General features: G+C 45.4%; 1 protein-coding gene across 1 annotated transcript in view; it reads left to right on the top strand.

The window, feature by feature from the left end:
• Positions 1 to 9,214, top strand: part of LOC132832631 (uncharacterized) — a 36,823-nt gene extending 27,609 nt beyond the window's left edge. The window contains exons 14-15 of the mRNA XM_060850713.1: positions 569 to 1,374; positions 6,404 to 9,214. The gene's annotated coding sequence lies outside the window, so the exon portion shown is untranslated. The remainder of the gene's footprint in view (positions 1 to 568; positions 1,375 to 6,403) is intronic.
• Positions 9,215 to 9,245: the final 31 nt, after the last annotated feature.

Raw genomic sequence — 9,245 nt, forward strand, 5'->3', positions numbered from 1 at the left:
ACACACAGAATTACAGCTCATTGCTCACACTCAATTCCTTCAGGACTGAGATCAATTTTTCAGGGAATGTGTTTCCACAGGTTGAGCAGTGAATCCCAGATCCCCAGGTTTGGATCCTGGTTCTTCAAGTGAGACCTTCTCAAGTCGTGTTTCCATCCTGTCCCAGAAATGTGTGCAGTGTCACCGTCAGAGGGATCTTCACGGATGGTTCCTCCCTCACACTTTCTCATCTTCACTGTCTTCAGTGGGTCAGTGATTGACCTGAAATGAAGCAATGTCCTGAGGGAACTCAGAGACAGTTTTTATATTGAAGGAAATTGGTTTTGTATCTGACATTAACAAATTTCACATGTTATGTCAGCTCTGTACATACATATCAGTTTTACAAATTCTAATTCTTAGATAAATATCTATATAAATACTCTAAATCTGATTTATTGTTGAATACTAAAATCTGTCACAACTTATCACCATTGTTTAACTACAATCACCAATATGTGTCATTTGTAATCGCTAGAAGTTATTTATTGTCTTATTGATTTTGATGTTTTTATTAATGATTCCACAGGAATGATTATATTCATTTACACAGCAGCAGCTTGTGGCTCTTGGAATCAGCAGATGTTGAGCTTCAATTCACTGTGAACTGGGGGAGTTATGACCATCCAACTCCCCAACAAGCCTTCCCCAAACTAACCAGGAAGCTCAAAGTGAGGTTTATTTCATATGTGTGTTTCAGAGCTGGATGGTTGATAATGTCTGGGAGTGTTCATTCCCCGGGAGGAGGGGGGGATGGGTGAGGGGGAGTGTGAAGAGAGGGCCAGGCAGCTGCTGAGAATCAGGAATACTTCACTGACTGGTGACCCAGCAGCTATTGGGGGGAGGAAAGGGCAGGCTCACCAGCTGAATGACCCACACAATCCTTGAGACGTTATCAGGAGAGAATCGTAAAGTGACCCCTGACCTGTCCACTCTCCAGGAATGAGATTTCAGCTTCAAGTCTATCCTGCAATTGGACATGTTAATGATTATACTGAGATGATAACTCTTGACAAAAAGTCATTGCTCCTGATCAATCCTGTCAGAATCTTTTAAACGATGTCAGCTATGTTTTGGTACAATGTAATTCTTGTTTGAAAAATGATACAGTGCTTGAATAATGAGAATGTAAGAAATGGGAATAAGATGAAAATGGATTTTATTCCTGACTCTCTGTTCCCTCAGTCGCTTCCTGCAAGTCTGTGTCACACTCGTTCCATCTGCAGGAACAAAATTCCCGTCAGTTTGAATGATATTCGGTCACCAGGGACAGTCCAATCCTGGAATGAAACCTGGGTTCGAGGTGGAATATTTGTAGATGGGGTTCCCATGCAGGTTAGTCACTGAAACATATTCACATGAAGCTGCTGATGTTCTTTTACAAGGGAGTCTATGTTGACACAAGAAAGGAAAAGAAACAACCAAAGCTGTGTATTTTATATACAGTATATATCCGCAGTCAGAAAGATCTTTGTGCAAATAAGAAAACTGGTTCAATCTGTTCCACAACACGGTTACAGATATTCACTAAAAGGTCAATTCTGTCAGTATTTATTTTACTGGCTCTCCCTAGTTCCTTATCCTTGGAACGCTGAGACAGATTCATGACTCCTTCCCAAATCTGTTGGAATGAACCTTTCACAATTCAGATTGTTTCAATCTTTCCAGTTCCAACAATTGACTTTGATCCAAACCCTCCCGGTTGAGAAGTTCCAGAAACTGCAGCCCTCTGGCTCGGGTCTCTGGTTTTCCTGAATTGAACTAAAAATGTCATTTTCTTGCAAGGAGAAAACTGTTCTCACCCCTGAACTGAGACCTTTAACCTTCTGTCCTGAAGTTAAAACAAAACTATTGACCTTTCTCTCTTTTCCCGGTTTGGCATGAACTCAGCAGTGACAACTCTTAATTCATTCACACCCAAGGGATTCTGTTTGTTTGCTCGATGAGAATTGATGCACAACGATCACTGTTTTAAATGACTTCCTGACCTCTTTAATATGATCACCTTTACAAACTGACCAATATCCATCTGCCTCTATTGTAAAATCCAAATGATAATTCCGTACCTGTCAACACAATCAGGGAAAGTCCATTCCCAGAGAGTGGGAACACACAAGTGTGAGGGAATGGAGATTGTGTCAGAACCTGATGGAGATTCTGGACATCGCTTCCATTCCATCGATATTCCCTGAGGATGTGAGTGTGTGAGATGGGTTTGATGACCAACATCAGACTTGTACTAAAGGACATAGCTGCTAGACTGGGTCTGCAGCAGGTGGTGCAGGCTTGTGCTATATCCAAACTGTTCCAGTACAGTTACAACACTGGCATCTACCCACACAATCAGGAAAAATCCCAGGATATATTTCCTGTGACACCTCAGTTGTTGGGTTTTCAACTGGTTTTCCAAACACAGTAGGTATCACTCCCACCCGTAATCCAGCTGCCTCCTTTCCAAGGATAAACTGTATTTCCTGAACAGGGAATTTCTCTCATATTCCTATTGACCCTCCACCACTTTTCACCGGACTCTCCAACCTCACTTTGAATTTGAATGCAACATATTACCATCTCTTCTGTCAATACAGTAGTCTCCCCCGTACCCAGGGGGGATACGTTCCAGGACCTATCCGCGGAAGCTTGAAATGGCGGATAGGAGCGAGCCCATTCATTTACATGGGAAATGTACCTTCCCGGCAGCCTCCTGGTCCCTGGTTCTGGAACATTCCCTTTCATATGTTCGGGCGGCAGTAACTGAAACCACAGAAAACAATTCCATGGATACTGGGGTCGCCCCTGTCCTCCTTTTGAATGACATATTCCCTCATTCCTCAGCATCAAAGATTGATGTTTCCTGTTTCCATGCGCTTCCTCCTGCACAGGAACGTTCCTTAAAGAGATCTGGCCCTTCTCAACCAACCCCTGACCAGGCTGTACATTCCTCCTGCAGCTTTTTAGCTTCTACTGTGATCAATCTCCTTTACTGCTTTAACAAACCCCACTGGCTTCTCCTGTTTTACCATATCCTTCTTCCCAGTGCTTTTCCTCAACCGCCAACATTGCAACTCATGTCTCCCTCCTTATGACAGTGAAAATGTCTGAGTTTTTAAAATTTCTCTTCCCCTTTCTTGGTTTTCCTTTTTAACTTGTGGTAAACTGTCTTTATTGTCTTCAACCCTTTCCTTTACCACCTGAGGATAGCTCTTTGCCCAAATTCTGTCCCTCACAGATTGAAATAATCATCAGCCGATTCTGCTGCTAATCTCTGAGCTCTTCCATATGAGTTCACACGAAATCAGGGAATGAATTTTCAAATCCTCCAAAATAACAGTTCCCCCTAAAAGTGTCATATGTCTGATCTATTTTAATGCCCCTATTCACCTCTCAAAGTTACTTTGTTTGATTCTTTCAAACTCAAAGTAGCCTGATGAGGTACCTTCTTTAGATTTCAAAACATTAGCTGTTGACCTCTGGCACTAGTTCATCTGCATATTTGGTTTTGTTTACCTTCTCATATTCCTCAGGTACCTCCTCTGATAGTGATTCAAACACTTCACCAGCTTTATCTACTACCTCTGTTTGCATTAACAATACCCTCAATTATCACTAGCCATTCCATTTGTTTAGAGCTGAAAATGTGTTGCTGGAAAAGCGCAGCAGGTCAGGCCAGCATCCAAAGAGCAGGAGAATCGAGGTTTCAGGCATGAGCCCTTCTTTCTGAAGAAGGAATCATGCCTGAAACGTCGATTCTCCTGTTCCTTGGATGCTGCCTGACCTGCTGCGCTTTTCCAGCAACACATTTTCAGCTCTGATCTCCAGCATCGGCAGCCCTCACTTTCTCCTCGAAGATTCCATTTATTTAGCCACTTTCACAAATGAAATAAAAAGGGCTTCTTGCCGAACCTAGCCAAGGCTTGGACAGAGATAAAGAGATCCCACCAGGCCTTTGGCTACGCTGGGTTTACTGGCCATCACTATTCCCATCACTAATCCCACCTTTCACCTCTACACCCACCATTTTAAATTGTCTTTCATTTTTCAGTACCAACTTCTGAAGTTCAAAATCTCTCTCTTTCTCCCTTTTCCCTCTCGGCTTATCCATGCACTAAAGTGAGTAACTCAACCTGTCTGAGTGTGACCCTCCTGGGAACTGGTGACAGAAATCTGTTCATCCCTTTAGTGGGTATTTTACTGAGACTGGGACCAATCATTGACTCTCTGCTTCTGCAGCTTGAAGCTCAGGAAATGACCTGCAGCTCAGCATTGACATGGACTGGTGAGGGAGAAGGTGGTTTGTCCTTCCAGACTCTCAACACCAGTTGTTGCCAACTCCCCTTCCTCCCAGTCTCTGATTGGAACAGGGACAGCGGATTAACCCCATTCTCCAGGATGTAGAAACCCTGAGATCAGAGAAGCTCAGAGCAAATGGGAAATGGTTCCAATAGACAACTCACCCCTTGTAAGTCATCCCCCCCACAAGAATCCAAAACGGTACTTGTTCATGAGGGAACGGCCGCAGGGGGTCTCTGCACTGGCTGCTTCATCCCAGACCCCCTCACTGTGACCCATCTGTCTGCAATCTTTGGAGTTACTACTTCCCTAAAGCTCTGACCTATGACCCCCTCTGCCTCCCGAATGATCCTAAGTTCATCCAACTCCAGCTCCAGTTCCCTTACACGGCCTTGGAGGAGCTGGAGATGGGTGCACTTCCTGCAAGTGTAATCAGCAGGGACGACCATGGCATCCCTCACCTCAAACATGTTGCAAGAGGAACATTGCACTGCCTTCACTGCCATCCCTCTAAAAGTAACCTTTAAAAAAAACTCGGTCTAAACACTAGAAAAAGCAAAATGTAGCACTTACCTTCTTACCACAACGGGGCTTATTATTAGGTGAGAGGAGGAGGGCGGGTGGGAGGCACTACCTCAGGTTCCTCTCCTGCGCGCCTTTATAGGGACACAACTTACCCAGGTAAGCTTGCGCTACACCAGCTTCCGGGTCCGCTCCGTGCTTTTTAAAAAAAAATTCAAATTTAAACCGTTAAACAAACGTCACCGAGCCTTCAAGCAGCACTGCCAAACAGCCCTTACCTGCTCTGCTGAGAGAGTGAGGCCGAGGCCTTGAAGCTGCACGCCTTTATAGGGGAAAAAACAACCAACTTACCCAGGTTCTAGGTTAACACCAGGGTACTGCCCAGGAAGTGGGATAGGCTGGGCTGGGGGAAAGGTAAACAGATGGCTAACTCCTCTGTCTTTAATCCTGTTTTAATGGGGCATCTAACCTCATGGACTGGAACATCCTATCTCTTTACTGCCCCTGGGGAAGGTCCTAGGCTGGCAGTACTGGGTTTCCCATGGGAAAGGAGTCATTTTCTCTGGGCTGAGCATCATTCCCGGGAGAGTGTTAGTGTCTCACTGTCCTGACTGATTTTTCTCTCTGCCTCTGGGACATGCCCATTTGTTTGAAGCTTTTCTCCTCTGTTTGTGTCCTGTTTGTTCTGCTGGCATGTCTGAGCCAAGCAGCCTGAATGCATTGGATTAAATCAACTGTTTTTCTTAAACTGCCTTCTGTGGGAGATCAATTTAGGTTAGAGATGGACCAGGTGTGTTCCAGGTTAGTGATGGACTGGGTGTGTCCCAGGTTATTGTTCCAGGTTAGTGATAGACTGGGTGTGTCAAACATCACAGGGATTTTTGGTGAATGGGTTAAAATTCATTGATGTATTTGAATAAGGTAAGGTCCATGTGAAAAGTGGCAGATTGTCCCCGATTAGTAACAGCATGAAGAGATCTATTTAGGTTAGCGATAGACCAGGTCTGTCCCCGATCACTATTCCAGGTTAGTAATAAACCAGGTGTGTCTTAGGTTACTGCTCCAGGTTAGTGATAGACTGATTGTGTCCCAGGTTACTGTTCCAGGTTAGTGTTAGACCAGGTGTATCGCTGGTTACTGTTCCAGTTTCGTGATAGACTGTGTGTTGCCAGGTTACTGCCACAGGTTAATGATAGACCGGGTGTGTCCCAGTTTACCATTCCAAGTTAGTGATAGACCAGCTGTGCCCTGGTTACTGTTCCAGGTTAGTGATAGATTGAGTGTGTCCCTCATTACTGTTCCAGGTTAGTGATAGACTGGGTGCCCCCCGGTTACTGTTCCAGCAATTTCTGGCACTGAAGATTTTTCTGTTGTAACAAAGGTTGCAATGGTGAATGGAGTTATAGTTAATTATCATGTCAGTAATATTCAAAGGACAATTGCCAGGCAGCAATTCATGGCACAATCTTTCAATCAGTGTTCTGGACCAGGCCAGGCCCCACAAAACACTTTAAGAAGGTCACCCAGACCCTAACATTTTCCTGTTTTAAAGGCAGATGTGAAGTGAATATTCCAGGAGTGATGCAGCTGGTCAAACCACTCCGCTTGAAGCAAAACACAACTTATTTACACCCTACAGTTGAAACATGAACAAAATAAAACAGAATTCGGAATAACAGCGATTTGAAAACCCAACTGACCTGAGATAGCAACTTAACTAAGGAGCTATTCCAGTCCCTGTGATGCTCCACAAACATATCTCTTGGCAAAAAGGAATTTCAAACCCAGGTTCTTACAGGCAGAAGAGATTGAAGAGAGAAGAGTCAGGCAAGAAATATCTGTTGAAGCATGGAACCTTTTTTTTAATTGTAGCGGCTTCTCTGCTACCAGCAAGTTCTGACTTCCTGCTGAAAACAAACCAAACTAGAAAATGACCTGAGCTGGGAGAACTGGCTACTCCCCTGTCATTGTTTATAGTAACCGTTTGCAGACATATTGGCACCTCTGCCTTTACAACCCGTCTTGAAAAAAGCCGAGGACAGCTTTTAGGTGGACTTCAGTGTCAGGATCTTGTTTCACCACCTGGTCTCCATTGGCAGTGTCAGGTAGCTCAGGGGATGGTGATTCCAGATCATAATGTGACCTGAGTATTTGACCCACATTTCAGGCAGACAGAGGGATCCAATGGGTGGATAGGAAGAAGGAGGAATTACAGCGAAAGGCAAATAGACATTGATGCAATGTTAAGATAGCAACAGTACATACATGCACACACTTACACACACACAGACACACACAGACACACACAGACACACACAGACACACACACACACACACACTCACACACACACACACACACACACACATACACATGAACACACCGGATCATCAACGCCACACTCACAGGAATCCGATTCACGAGAGAGGAAGAAAAGGACAACCAGCTCCCATTCCTAGACGTGATGGTACAGAGAACATCGAACGGAGAATTCACCACAAAGGTATACAGAAAAGCCACACACACAGACCAAGTCCTGAACTATGAAAGCAACCACCCCAACACACACAAACGAAGTTGCATCAGGACATTATTCAAAAGGGCCACAACACACTGCAGCACGCCTGAACTACAAAAAGAGGAAGAAGAGCACCTATACAAGTTATTCACCAAGAATGGATACCCGCGCAATTTCATCAACAGATGCCTTAAGGAAAGACAACGAAATGAGGACATGCCACAACCCAAAGGACTGGCCACACTCCCATATATCAGGAGCATTTCTGAACTGACAGCCAGACTGCTGCGACCACTAGGACTCATAACAGCACACAAACCAACAGCCACCCTCAGACAACAACTCACCAGGACAAAGGACCCGATACCCAGCATGAGCAAAACCAACGTAGTGTACAAAATCCCATGCAAGGACTGCACAAAACACTACATAGGACAAACAGGAAGACAGCTAACAACCTGCATCCATGAACACCAACTAGCCATGAAATGACACGACCAGCTATCCCTAGTAGCCATACACTCAGATGACAAACAACACGAATTTGATTGGGACAACACCACTATTATAGGGCAGGCCAAACAGAGAACAGCCAGGGAATTCCTAGAGGCATGGCACTCATCCACAAATTCTATCAACAGACTCATCGACCTAGACCCGAGATACCGACCACTGCAGCGGACAGAAACTGACAACCGGAAGTGGCAGATTCAAACCAGTATAAATGCCGGAGGAATCAGCACAGAAGCGCTTCACAGGAGGCTCCCAAGCATTGAAGATGTCACCTAGAAAGGGGACGAAACGTTTGCAACAAAAACTCCCAGCTAGGCGAACAGAATCACATTAAACAACCCCTCAGTTCAAGTTTAGTCTGCACTGTTGACAGAACCCACAGCTACACAAACAGGGTTCGAAAAAGGTATCCAATTCCTTAATTTGAAAAAATACAACCATCCTTGTAAATCCCTGGGACTAAGAAACCCTGTCCCAAGCAGGTCCTCGTAGTTGGACCGTTCCATACCACCTGTCCTTCGTGGGGAAGTTTATGAAGAAAAACACCTTTGACCACAAGTCCATTAGGAAGTGGTCAGCACGTAGTGTTCTCGAGACCCTTCGGGAAAAGGAGAGGGCGGATCCTATCGAGCGGTTCCCTGAGCAGACTGTCAAAGTCATTTGGCAGAATGCCTCATCGCCTGAACTTTCCAACAAGCACCAAGACATGGCTTGGCTGGTGGTTAGAAGGGCTCTACCTGTGAGATCCTTTATACACATCCGGACTCTCAGCCGCACCGCATGCTGCCCTCGAAGCGGCTGCGGGGGGCACGAGACTGTCACACACCTCCTTCTGGAATGTGCCTACGCAGAAGAAGTCTGGCGAGGAATGCAGTGGTATTTGTCGAGGTTCGTCCCGAGCAGCGCCGTGATGCGGGACTCCGTGCTCTACGGCCTGTTCCCCGGGACGCACACCGAGACGAACATCAACTGTGCCTGACGATCATCATCTCGGTGAAGGACGCTCTCTGGGCGGTCCGAAACCTGTTGATCTTCCAGCTGAAGGAGTTGACCCCGACTGAGTGTTGCAGACTGGCACATTCCAAGGTCCAGGACTACGTGTTGAGGGAATCGCTGAAGCTTGGGGCAGCTGCCGCCAAGGCGCGGTGGGGAAAGACCACCGTGTAACAGCTGCCTGTCTAAAGAAGATCGGGGGCCCATGCAGTCGTTTGGGATCTGCTGACGCCTCGGCTAAATATGTGGATAGTAATCGTACAGACCTGAATATATGAATGATTACTGTCTCTGTATGCAAAGAAATTGAATGTTTACATATATATGCTATGACCGATTGTACAGATCATCAAAATATTTATGAATAAAGTA

The sequence above is a fragment of the Hemiscyllium ocellatum genome, chromosome 35 (genome assembly GCF_020745735.1).
Source record: "Hemiscyllium ocellatum isolate sHemOce1 chromosome 35, sHemOce1.pat.X.cur, whole genome shotgun sequence".
Classification (NCBI taxonomy): Eukaryota; Metazoa; Chordata; class Chondrichthyes; order Orectolobiformes; family Hemiscylliidae; genus Hemiscyllium; species Hemiscyllium ocellatum.